This window comes from Mauremys mutica, chromosome 6 (genome assembly GCF_020497125.1).
Source record: "Mauremys mutica isolate MM-2020 ecotype Southern chromosome 6, ASM2049712v1, whole genome shotgun sequence".
NCBI lineage: Eukaryota > Metazoa > Chordata > Testudines > Geoemydidae > Mauremys > Mauremys mutica.
Window position 1 is genome coordinate 109,638,939 of NC_059077.1, and position 12,947 is coordinate 109,651,885.

Genomic DNA, 12,947 nt, shown 5'->3' on the forward strand with positions numbered 1-12,947 from the left:
AGTGAAAAATAGGTTGTTTGCATATGACATAACAAGTGAAAAGTTCAACTGAGTCTAGTTTCAAGCATTCTTTCAGAAACAGTCAAGCTCATCAATATCATGGTTGGCATTGCTAAATAGTCTGCCAAGTTCCAAAGAATCCTTACTAAGTTTATACTTAGTCCGGTAAATCACCTACTAAATTTAATGAGGAAACAAGGAAATATCAGCCAAGTTCCAGTGCACAAAAAAATGCTACGGAATTAGAATAATGGATAATTTACACATATGTAAATTACTTCTGTGGGGGAGATTTTGCAAAGGTACAATTGGGAGTTAAATTCTTAACTCCCATTGATGCCCAGCGGGAGTTGAGTGCCTGACTAGTGACTACCCTTTGTGCATTTGAAAATCTACCCCTAATTCAATAATATGCATGGGTGCTACATAGATGACAACAGAGTAGAATAGCTCTCTCCTTTGTATGTATGTAGGGCAACAATGTAGGACAAGTAACTTTCTGTTTATAAAACCCAGTCCCCACATTTCTCACCTCATTAATTTTGCTTCATTCCATCACAATTATTACAGCAATTTCTGGAGAACCTGAAGTGAATCAGGGCCCCGCTCTGCTGGGAACTGTACTAAGATAAAAGGCAGTCCCTGCCCCGAAGAGCTTACAGTGTTAAGGACAGACTGTAGCAGGTAGGTGTATTTTTATAACAGAACATCAGAAGAATAAATTGAACAATGCTAGGTAAGTTATGGAGCATAAATGTGTTGGTCTACAAAACTTAGGCCTAATTCTGCTACCACCAAAGTTAATGGCAAAACTTCCAGGATTGTGCCTTTGGTGCCTGTGACCAGCGGTGGCTCCAGGCACTAGTGCTCCAAGCGCGTGCCTGGGGCAGGAAGCCACGGGGGGCGCCCTCCTGGTCCCTGCGAGGGCAGCAGTCAGGCAGCCTTTGGTGGTGCGCATGCAGGAGGTCCACTGGTCCCGCGGATTTGGTGGCAACTCGGTGGTGGGTACACCAAAGCCGCGGGACCGGAAGACCTCCCGCAGGCAAGCCGCCGAATCCACAGGACCAGGGACCTCCCGCAGGCAAGCCTCCGAAGGCTGCCTGACTGCTGTGCTTGGGGCGGCAAAATAGCTAGAGCCACCCCCTGCCTGTGACTGGAGCTTTCTTGTTCACTGTGCTATTTTCTCACCTACAGTAAAACAAGCATTGTCAACATTTTTCCTGGTGTATACCACATCTTAACAGAAACATATTTTCAAGGTCATTTCCCCACCATTCACAGTTGTCCAGACCACTTCCCCTTCCATTCACAATTGAGGAGACCACCTCCTCTCTTTCTCTCTCTCTCTCTCTCTCACACACACACACACACATTTGTGATTATATAATATCCCTATGGCAATGAGAACTAATTGCATACATGGAAAATTAATATTAGGAAAGGATATAAGGTTTTAGTTTCTTTGATTGTGATAAGGGAGCTGGAAAAAAAGGAGAAGAACATGTGGCAAGCCAATTCTCTGTGGACCATCAGCAATATTCCATGGAGCACAAATGGTCTACAGATCACAATTTGAAAACCTCTACAGGAGAAAGTTGTGTACTCAAGAGTAAGAACTGTGAAAATTCAAATTCTGAGCCAGCTTCCTCTAGCCAGCCTCCATTCCCCACACTCTCACCCCTCTCTCCCACCATCCACCCACCCACACCCCATAACTCAGAATGAAAACAATTCAACAGATGTGGTCAGTTTCTAATATATCAACCAGCTGGTGCAAGTAACTCATATATATTTAGGATTAAGAAACACCAATTATTCTTCTCATGACTTGTCAATTTGTATCAATGGAACTAATCAACCCCACATCCATCATAATAGTGTAATAGACTTTACGTCTGTATATCAAATGTTCACTAAAGTTAATAACTATTTTATTGAAGTCTAGGACATTACATGGTCTACTTCATAGACATCTTCAAATCCAACGTGTTTTGTGATGTCATGCCATGAAAATCTATATTCTATTTTACCGGAAAAAAAACTAGATGAATAACAAAAGGATCTAATGCTCAGAAAACCAAGAAACATCAGGATGGGGTTGGAGGGGATCTTCTAAACCTTTAAGACTTTTTAAAAGCTTTAGGAGTCTGATCCAAATCGGAAGCTTTCTATTAACTGCAATGGTTATTGGGTATAAATTAAAATAAAAGTTTTTCATGTGGAATTTCTGTCCTTTTTCCTTGTCTCATCCATTTCTAAAAAGAACTTTAGTCTCAAATGTCATAAGAGTCTGAATTCTGGAGCTAAAGCAGTGCTATATTGTTTGAAAGTATAGATTTGGGGTGCTTTAAATTTTACCAGAATGTGTAATGCTCAGATTACTACTCAGATTTTTTCATTCATATTTTTGTTCCTGGTTTATAATATGGTTATGTACAATTAAGTTAAAACTTATGCCTGAATCCAATGACCTCAAAGCCCTGAAATAAAAGTAGTTATTCCAAATTAATTAATTTTGTAAAATCAGGAATTTAAAGACTGTAATAATAAATAATGGCTTCCATTCAAGTATTAAAATCAGTGCTAAGATTCATGAATGGCATTTAAATCCAACAGTAATAATCTATTTTCGACATTCTCTCTATCCACTGTGGACCAGATCTTCAGCTGATGTAAATCAGCATAGCTCACTTGATCTGCCCCTATGTATCTTTATTATATATGCATGGTACTTAGGCATCTTTAACATCATGGAAGAATAGGAAATTATATAATCTAAACATATTTCAAATCACAGAATAATTTTAAAAGCTCTGGCTCTGCATTCTTTGCTCATAACAATACACCCTGTGAAGTCAATGAAAGTTTTGCCTGAGCAATGATTGTGGGGAAAGCCCAAAATGTCTGGGTTTGGAGTGCTTTTAATTTAACAAATTTATTTTCAAATATGTTTGATTTCTGCAGCTGGAACATCCTAGGATTTCCCCATGGCAATTTAAATAATTCTAATCTGTTGTGAATTATCAGACCTCTATCGACAAAGAATAGAAATACATACCTTACATCTACCAGTAGAATTGAAATGAGTATTATAAGCCTGGACCAGCTCCCTTCATTAGGGATTACTTCATTAGATCTGATAACTATTGTGGGATTGTCATATCTTTTGACCATATTTTTTTCAGTGCTCCAGTCCTCTGATAACCTCTCATCTTTAAATGCCAAATTTAATGGGAAATTGCCCTTTTATTGTGTGTACCGCTTTACCAGCTCACAGAGAATTTCTTCTGCAAAGGATTTTGAATGCTGTTAAACCCTATTTATGACTTTAATAGCTTTGCATTAATGAAAAAATCAGATACCCTTTATATACCCACCTCAGGGGTTCAACTAGATGTTCTATTGATGTGAAATAGAGCCAAATTGATTTCTGCTAAAGATGAGACAGTAGTAAAAAACCAAACTGCCTGTGGATAATAAAATGACTTGTTTTATCACAAATATTCACCACAAACTTTATCAACACAATCTCTCAAATGGATGTCCAAGGCTGAATATTGCCCAAGCTATATATGGATGCCCCCAAACATGTCTGCCTATGGAAAAAAAAACACCCTCTATAAACATCTTGATGGGTTTCATAAAGTGTTCAAATTAGAGAGAGTGACTATCAAAACATCCACTTATCTGAATGGCTGATTTAATTCAAGTGGTTCAGTATTCTCATTCACCTGAAATATCCTTTGTACATTGTAGTAGATCTCAGTCACCAACAGCTGGGCAGATATTAACACTTTCCAAAATATTTGTTCTTAAATTAGGGGATCTGTTTTCCCCTTACATAATACCCAAAGACCTTGACATAATAAACATTACAAAAACTTGGTGTAATGACATAAAACAATGGGATACTGTAATACTCGGACACAGATTATACAGGAAAGACAGAGTAGGCCAAAGAGGTCAGGAGTAGCAAGATTCCATAGACTCTAGGGAGATAAAAATTCTGATTGAAGAGGACCACACAGCTGAATCTATATGAATACAAATCCCAAACTGTAAGAATGTAAATATATTAGTAGAGCTGTACTACCTGCAGGGCCGGCTCCAGACCCCAGCGCGCCAAGCGCGTGCTTGGGGCGGCATGCCGCGGGGGTGCTCTGCCTGTCGCCAGGAACTTCAGAGAGATGTAAACAAACTAGATGAATGGGGAAAATGTGGGCAAATGAAATTTATTGTGATAAATGCAAAGTAATGCACATTGGAAGAAAAAAATTAAGCTATTTGTACACCTAACATAGTTCTAAATTAACTGTATCAACTCAAGAAAGAGACCTAGAGACAGCTCAGTGAAGACCTCTGTTTAATGTGCAGCTGCAATCAAAAACTCAAAGATGTTAGATTGCATAAGGAAAGGGATGATGAATAGTATGGAAATATTATAAAACCATGGTGTGGCATGGATACTGTGTGCAGTACTGGTCACACCGTCTGAAAAAGGATACTGCAGTACTAGAGAGGGTTCAAAGAAGGGCAGGAAAAATGACCTGGAAAATCATACAAAGAGAGACTGAAAAGATTGGAATTGTGTACTTCAGAAAGGAGACTAACAAGAGGTCAAATGCATAAAATAATGAATGATGTAAAGAAGGTAAATCAGAAACTTCTGTTCTCCCTGACTCATCACAGAACAAAGGGCCATTCAATAATATTAAAAGGTGGGAAATTCAAAACTGACAACAGGAAATCTTTTTCACACACCATGTGATTGAATTGTGGAACTCATTACCACAGGAAGTTGTTGAGGCCACAAACTTAGCATGATTCAAAAAGGGACTGGACAGTTATATGGATAACAAGAATATCAAGAGTTGTCATAATCAATGATAAAAAATTGTGGAAGTGATGTTAAACCTCAGATTCAGGGTTTATACCAATCTCTAACTATAAGAGACTGTGTGAGACCTAATGTGTTGGGGGAGGGAAATTACCCCATATCTGTCTAGGACTGTGTTCTTCCTTCCTCTGAAACACATGGTATTGGTCAGTGTCAGGGACCGGATACTGGACTAGATGGATCTCACATCTGATCCGGTGCAGCAATTCTTATGTTCCTAGTACAGTCAGTGTACTTACTTCCTATTTTAAGTACAGTATACGGAAAACTATGAGCATATGTTGATTTCTCAATGTCAGTCACTGTCTGTGCAGCTGGAATTGGGCTATAAACAGACAACACAGAATTTCAAGCAGTAGGTCTCAAATGAGCTGTCTGATTGTAGGGATGCTAGAGGATGTGAAGAACAGAGAAGCTCCCTTAATTGAAATAATGTTTTTATGAATTGGATTCCTTGACTACCAATAAATAAAGTGAATATATCTTTTTAAAATCAGACCCAGGCCATTCTGGTTCCTACACTGAGGCCTCCCAAGAGCTTCCACTAGCTTCCTGGGTTTCCATGACCCTCTATTCTGCTAATATCTGCCTCTGGCTTTCAATCAAATTATTTCCAGCAGCTGGATTCCCCAAACCCAAAGTTTCCCTATATGATCCCCTCTTAGCCTGCCCCCACCTGCATGTTCTCCTAACAGTCCACTCTCTTGCACTTACCTGCCCTGTTTCCTCTCTCTCTCTTCTGCCCTAACCTTCTGCCACTCCACCAGGCTTCAGATGACTCTCTCGTCTTTACAGATCTATTGTTTAGCTTGGCTACATTTCTACTGGCCCCAAGGACACCATCTTAAATTCTGATGAGAGCTGGCACACTGTGGAGCCTGGCTTACCACCTCACACTACACTACCGCATGCCAGACCTGAGTGTGGACACCTGGGGTCCAGTAGAGACAAACGAACGTCACAATATTTGTTAAAGGCAGAGAAGCTTGCCAGTGAAAAAGTGGATGCTAGATAACTGGTAGGGTGAGGATGTGGGTGTTTTAGGACAGCACCAGGAAGGAGTCAAGCTAGAGTAGATAGCGGTGAGGAATCAAAAGGAATAACTGGGAATGGATGGAGGAGATTTGTTTCAGGGATTTGGATAAGCATCTGAAATTCTGTATGCTTATCAGAACTACCAAGCTTTTTGTACAAATTTCCATAGTGTTCTCAGGAACACTATCAAGAAACTGAGTCTCAGCAGCAAATTTAAATATGATACATATACAAAAAAAAAACATATTCTGGATCTTCCCATGGGCCAGAGGATAATTTTGGGTTTGGCAGTAGCTGAACCTTCTGTGGGATAGCTGATATATATGAAATAAAGATGGATGCTGTCCGAAATACTCCTTACATCCATCAGATTGTATCATCTGTATGCAGGAAACACCATTCAGGCTTGAAAACCATATTGCTAAAGCTTTGGCCTAAACATTTCCGTGAGTTCTTTCAAAATATCCAACATACGTATAACAGCAAGCAAAAATACAACACACTCTTGCAGACCCTTCAATTGTTTTTCAGGCTCAGGCTTTATGGAGATGCAGAGAGACCATAGTATAACCTTTAGACCTGAATTCTTAGCTCAAACACCTTAAGTACAGAGATGAAATGTAATTCTTAAAGGTTACATATTTTTATATTAACCAAGGGATTGGTAGCATAAAAATAGTCCCCTTTGATCTCGCCTTAAGGAGAAAGCATTTTTGAGCTCTAGCAGCCTGTCCATTTCCCTCCCCCCAGTTCAATTTTCATGAATAGTAAAATATTAATATTTAATCTGGTTTTCTTTTGGTCAATACATTATTTCAGAATGATCTCACACAGCGTCCAGCCCTTTCTTATTGGTGACCAATGCTACCTTTCAGATCTTTTAATTAATTTAAGGTAGATCTAGGTGAACTCTCAGAGACTAATAAAAATGTATTTTCCTTGCTCTTCTTGCATAAATTAACCAGCCAAAGCCCTAGTATGGGCATACGAGAGTCCCAGAGAAACTGTGGAGGAGTGGCTGCTGTGGCCAGCAGATCTGATGTTAGGCCATGAAAGCTAGTAGCTGCCAGGGGAATGCAGGCAACAGCAACCGGGGGAAGGACTAGCATTATCAAAATAACTTTACAGACATTAGCTAACGAAGCCCCGCAGCAGCCTGGTGAGGTAGATATGTGTTACTATAACAAATCTTTAGGCTGTGAATTTAAGTGAGTTCCCCACATTCACCCAATGAGTCTGTGGCAAAGCTGAGAATATAACCCAGCAGGCCTTACTGTCAGTCCTCTTCTCTAACCACAAGACAAGCTTTAAAATACACATTAGATCAACCACAATTATATTTTCATGACTTCTGGATTTTAAACTTTTTTTCTTGTTCCTTCTGCTTTTGATGAGACCGCAAAGAGTCAGTAATGAAATGTACTGTGTGCAAGCAAGAGCGGATTCACGGGAATGCTGTTTGATTTGATTAGTAGGGTCAGTGTGGGTTCTAAAGCCACTTTTAGAAGTTACCCACTGGATTCCAAATCTGGTGTCCATGCATGAGTCTTGTCCTTCTGAAAATAAAATGTGTCACTATCACAACAACTTGTGTCTGCCTCTTTTGGGGGAACAAGAATATAAACAAACAATCACATGATATCTTTGCCTCACTCTCTCCTTACCTCCTATTACTGAGATGAGCTTGTTCGATTTACACTACCCAGGGAGGACTTTTGTATATTGGCTTGTCTCTTTTGATTTCATGTAATGAGCATTAATTTCTGTGAGATTTCTAAGCCATTGTCGAAGAGCCACTTGAAACAAGGAGGGAGGAAAAAGAAGAGAAAGGAAAAGACTGTGTGGAATATTATCTTGCTCTGTCAATATTCATTTTGTTAGCACTATGCCAGAGAACATTCTAATACTATGTACAAGTACCCTGTTCCAATTTTTTTTTAAAGGAAGAAGAAAAGATATGTTCTGGTTTTATCATTAATGAATTCTAGATCATGTTTTAGTTTTAGGATTTTATTGAATTTGCAAACACACTAGACACTGCAAATATCACACTGAAATTTTATATCAGGCAATGATCTAGAAAAAAGGTAGCAAAAACGACATGGCTGTGTGAGATATGCAGAAAGAGCAAGAACAAAAGAAACAAATGTAATCCAGAGATGAGGGGGCGAGAATAATTTATTAATATTTAGTTATGTCTTCAAACAAATAGCTGCTAAGAAAGGAACATGTCAGAGCAAAACAAATAGAAAGGCAAGAGAAAAAACTCAAACAACTGAGAAAAGTTGATCATATAAAGATCCTGATTCGCAAAAGCACTTAAACATGTGCTCATATCCAGCCCTGTGCAGAAAAGCACTTAAATGCATGCTTACATACTTTCCGGAATAGGGATGCTTTCCAGAATCAGAGCCTAAAAGAGGGGAAAAGGCTGACCTAGAGAAGAGGACCACTTAGGACAAATTGTGATTACTTTAGGTGTACTTGTGAATTCTGAATTTGGTCCTTCATTCATTCTTGGATTTAGAACTAGAAACTCAAAAGAGTTTTCTTCAAGAAAAAAGAAAAAACAGCAGCCCACAGAAGATGACTGCTTATACAATAATAATATCCAGAAACCTGCACTTGAGTTACGAAAGAGTAGGAGGGGAGCAAAAGAAAATGGTGACTCAGGCTGATAGGTAGGATGCAAGGTTAGGTTATCAAATAATAAAATCTCTGGTAGCCTGGCTTCCTAATGTGCTTATAATGAATCACCAGTTTATTTTTGAAAACAGAACGTACCGTTTATGGTACTTAGAGTAAAGTGTAGAAAGGGAAGAAGTTGCTAGGGAGTCTCTGTAAGTTTTTTTTTCCAAATCATCTGCCACAGATAACAGAGTGTTTCAATTTAGAACACACAATTCACAGTTGATAACGAAGAGTGCTACAAAAGTTTGAGCTGGGACTATTTGATTCAGGATCAGACAGAATTTAAAGCAGGAAGGCTGAAAAGTCTTGCTTTAATATAAGGAAAGACTTTCAATGTTCCCATTATGAGGACATGGGTGTGAGAAAAAATAACTAACCATAAGAGGATACAAAACCCTAGCTTTTCTTGATTCCCAATTAAAACTATAGAAATAGCGTCAATTGGTCTATTACAATACAGCCTTTATCAAACATGAAATTGAAACTTTTGGGGCTAATAATAAACGGTGTTTGATTTTCAAGAAACGTGATTTAGAAACCATAGACACCCACACAATTAAAAAAAGAAAAAAAAAAAGGATAGTTAACTTCCAGAGGACTCTGATGCCTGGATGGTTAAACTAAAGCCAGTGAAAGGCAGTGTATAACACTACGTTGATACAATATTTTAATTATAGTTCTAACCAACAGAAACATTTATCTTTTCATAGATTTTAAGATCAGAAGTGAGCATTGTGATAATAGTCAGTTTTGCTCTGCATAAGTGATTTCGTAAAAATGTGCGTCAGACCCAGGTAGATAAGGTGGGCTGGCTGTAAGTGAAGGTTGCTGTCTCTCATTTCTGATTGTAAAACATTAAGAGGCAAATCTTGAGGGCTTTAGATCCACTAAGGTCATTACAACTAATAGCATGAGTAAGGCAAGCTGGATTTGGTGTTGTATCTAGACTCTAAGCTTCCTGAGGAAAGAATCTGTAATTTCACATATCTGTAAAATGCCATTCATCTTTGTGGTGCTGTATAAAAAAATAAATAATATTACGTTGTTCTCTTCGCTATAAGGTCATTTGACTGCCTGCTTTGTCCACAGCTGGCAGCCCTTCTATCAGCTCCCCTATGCCCCACCCCAGTGCCTCCCGCCTGCCGGCAGACCCCACAGATCAGCACTTTCCCCCTCCTCCCCCTGCCTGCGACAATCAGCTGGCTTGTGGCGTTCAGGAGGGAGGGGGGAGGAGCGAGGACTCAGCGTGCAGGCTCACCTTCCCTCCCCTGCCTCCTGAATGCCAGAAACCAGCTGATTGCCATGGGCAGGAGGCAGGGGAGGGAGGGGAGAGGAGTGAGGACACGGAGTGCGGAGTAAAGGGGGAGGAGAGGGAGAAGAAGTGGCGGGTGGGGGCTTGGGGAAGGGTGGAGTGGGCAGGTCGAGAGTTGAGCCCCCCGCCCCTGGTGCTTACAGAGTAGGGAAAGCTGCCGCTGCTGCATTGTGTGAAAAAATACTCCCTTTTCTTTGTTTTAAACCTGCTGCCTATTAATTTAATTTGGTGACCCCTAGTTCTCATGTTATGAGGAGTAAATAACACTTCTCTATTTACTTTCTCCACCAGTCATGATTGTATAGACCTCTATCATATCCCCCACCCCGTTAGTCACCTCTTTTCCAAGATGAAGAGTCCCAGTCTTATTAATCTCTCTACATATGGAAACGGTTCCATACCCTTAATCATTTTTGTTGCCTCTTTCTGAACCTTTTCCAATTCCAAGATATCTTTTTTGAGATGGGGGTGACAATATCTGCATGCAGTATTCAAGATGTGGGTGTGCCATGGATTTATATAGAGGCATATGATATTTTCTGTCTTATCTATCCCTTTCTTAATGATTCCCAATATTCTGTTCACTTTTTGAACTGCCGCTGCACATTCAGTGGATGTTTTCAGAAAACTATCCACAATGACTCCAAGATCTCTTCCTTGAGTTGTAACAGCTAATTTAGATGCCATTATTTTACATGTATAGTTGGGATTATGTTTTCCAACTGCATTACTTTGTATTTATCAACATTGAATTTCATCTGCCATTGTGTTGCCCAGTTACCCAGATTTGAGGGATCCTTTTGTAGTTTTGTATCATCTGCAAATTTTGCCACCTCACTATTTAACTCTTTTTCCAGATCATTTATGAATATGTCCTGCCACAAGTGCAGGGGACTGGACTAGATAACTTCTCAAGGTCCCTTCCAGTTCTATGATTCTTTGTTGACTAGGACTGGTCCTAGTACAGACCCCTGGGGGACACCACTATTTACATCTCTCCATTCTGAAAACAGCATTTATTCCTTCCGTTGTTTCCTGTCATTTAACCAGTTACTGAACCATGAGACGACCTGCCCTCTTATCCCATGACAGCTTACTTTGCATAAGAGCCTTTGAAAAGGTACATCACCAATGGCTTTCTGAAAGTCCAAGTACATTATATCCACTGGGTCACCCTTTTCCACATGTATGTTGACCCTCTCAAAGAATTCTAGTAGATTGGTGAGGCATGATTTCCCTTTACAAAAACCATGTTGACTATTCCCCAACAAATTATGTTCATCTATGTGTCTGATAATTTTGTTCTTTACTATAATATCAACCAGTTTCCCTAGTACTGAAGTCCAATTTACAGGCCTTTAATTGCCAGGATTACCTCTGGACCCCTTTTTAAAAATTGGCATCAAATTAGCTATCCTATAGTCATTTGGTACAGAAGCTGATTAAATGATAGGCTACAAACTAGTTAGTAGTTCTGCAATTTCACATTTGAGTTCCTTCAGAAGTCTTGGGTGAACACCCATCTGGTTCTGGTGACTTATTACTGTTTTGTTTCAAAACCTCCTCTAATGATACCTCAATCTGGGACAGTTCCTCAGATATGTTGCCTGAAAAGAATGGCTCAGGTTTGGGAATCTCCCCTCACATCCTCAGCTGTGAAGACCTATGCAAAGAATTCATTAAGTTTCTCCATAATGGACTTATCGTCCTTGAGTGCTCCTTTAGCATCTCGATCGTCCAGTGGCCCCACTGGTTGTTTAGCAGGCTTCCTGCTGCTGATGTACTTAAACATTTTTTTTGCTATTACTTTTTTAATCTATGGCTAGCTGTTCTTCAAATTCTTTTTTGGCCTTCCTAACTGTATTTTTACACTTCATTTGCCAGTGTTTATGATCCTTTCTATTTTCCTCACTAGGATTTAACTTCCACTTTTTAAAGGATGCCTTTTTGACTCTCTCTGCTTCTTTTACCTTTTTGTTTAGACACGGTGGCACTTTTTTGGTTCTCTATGTTTTTTTTAATTAGGGATATACATTTAAGTTGATCCTCTGTTATGGTGTTAAAAGTTTCCATGAAGCTTGCAGGGATTTCACTTTTGGCGCTGTACCTTTTAATTTCTGTTTAACTAACTTCCCCCTTTCTGAAATTAAATGCTGCAGTAGTGTTTTCCCTGCCACAGGGATGTTGAATTTAATTATATTATAGTCACTATTACCAAGGGGTCCAGCTATAATCACCTCTTGGACCAGATTTTGGTCCAAGGTTAAAAGGGTCTGTGAGTAAACACTGGTGAAACACTCAGTCTGAGATTATTTTTTAAGAGCGGAAGAAGGGTGTTTCATCCCACAGTGAGACTCGAACTCCAGTGGGACGTGCTAGCAGGAAGTGTCCCTGTTTCTAGGTCTCGTTCTGACGTATGATTGTCAGCTTTAAATTGCAGGCTGCCTCTTGCCCCTTTCTCCTCGCCTCTGGGCAGCTAGGCTCCCCTCCTTCCTCCACACACTCTCAGTGAAGCAGCCATCGTGTGAGTAGAACACAGAGACCTGCTTTCCTTAGCGGGCCTCTTTCCTCTCCCTGTTCATGCTCAAGACAGCAGACAAAGGAGCCCTACTGAAACACAGGTCACTGTGGCAAAAAATATAAAATAAAATAAAATAAAATAAAAAAAGAAAGAAAGAAAAGAAAACAAGAAGCTAAAAGGGAAGAGGACAGACTGCTGCAGAGGGTAAGAGCACTGCTGAGGAAATTTTCCTGGTCCCAGTAAGACAGACTGGGAAAGGTGTGGGGAGAGGAAGAGTGGAGACCAATTCAACAATGCTCCTGCCTTCTCATCCCTCGTGAGAGGAGCAAAACAGGAACATGAGGGTGGGAGTAGTTAAAAGTCAGCAGGTAGCCTCTAGCCTCACAGAGGTTTCAGATAGTTCCCATCACCCTTTTCCACCACTTGTGTATGTTAGAGTGAGTGTATGTGAAGTGACTTCATAGCCATGGGATGTCAGGATTATCACACTT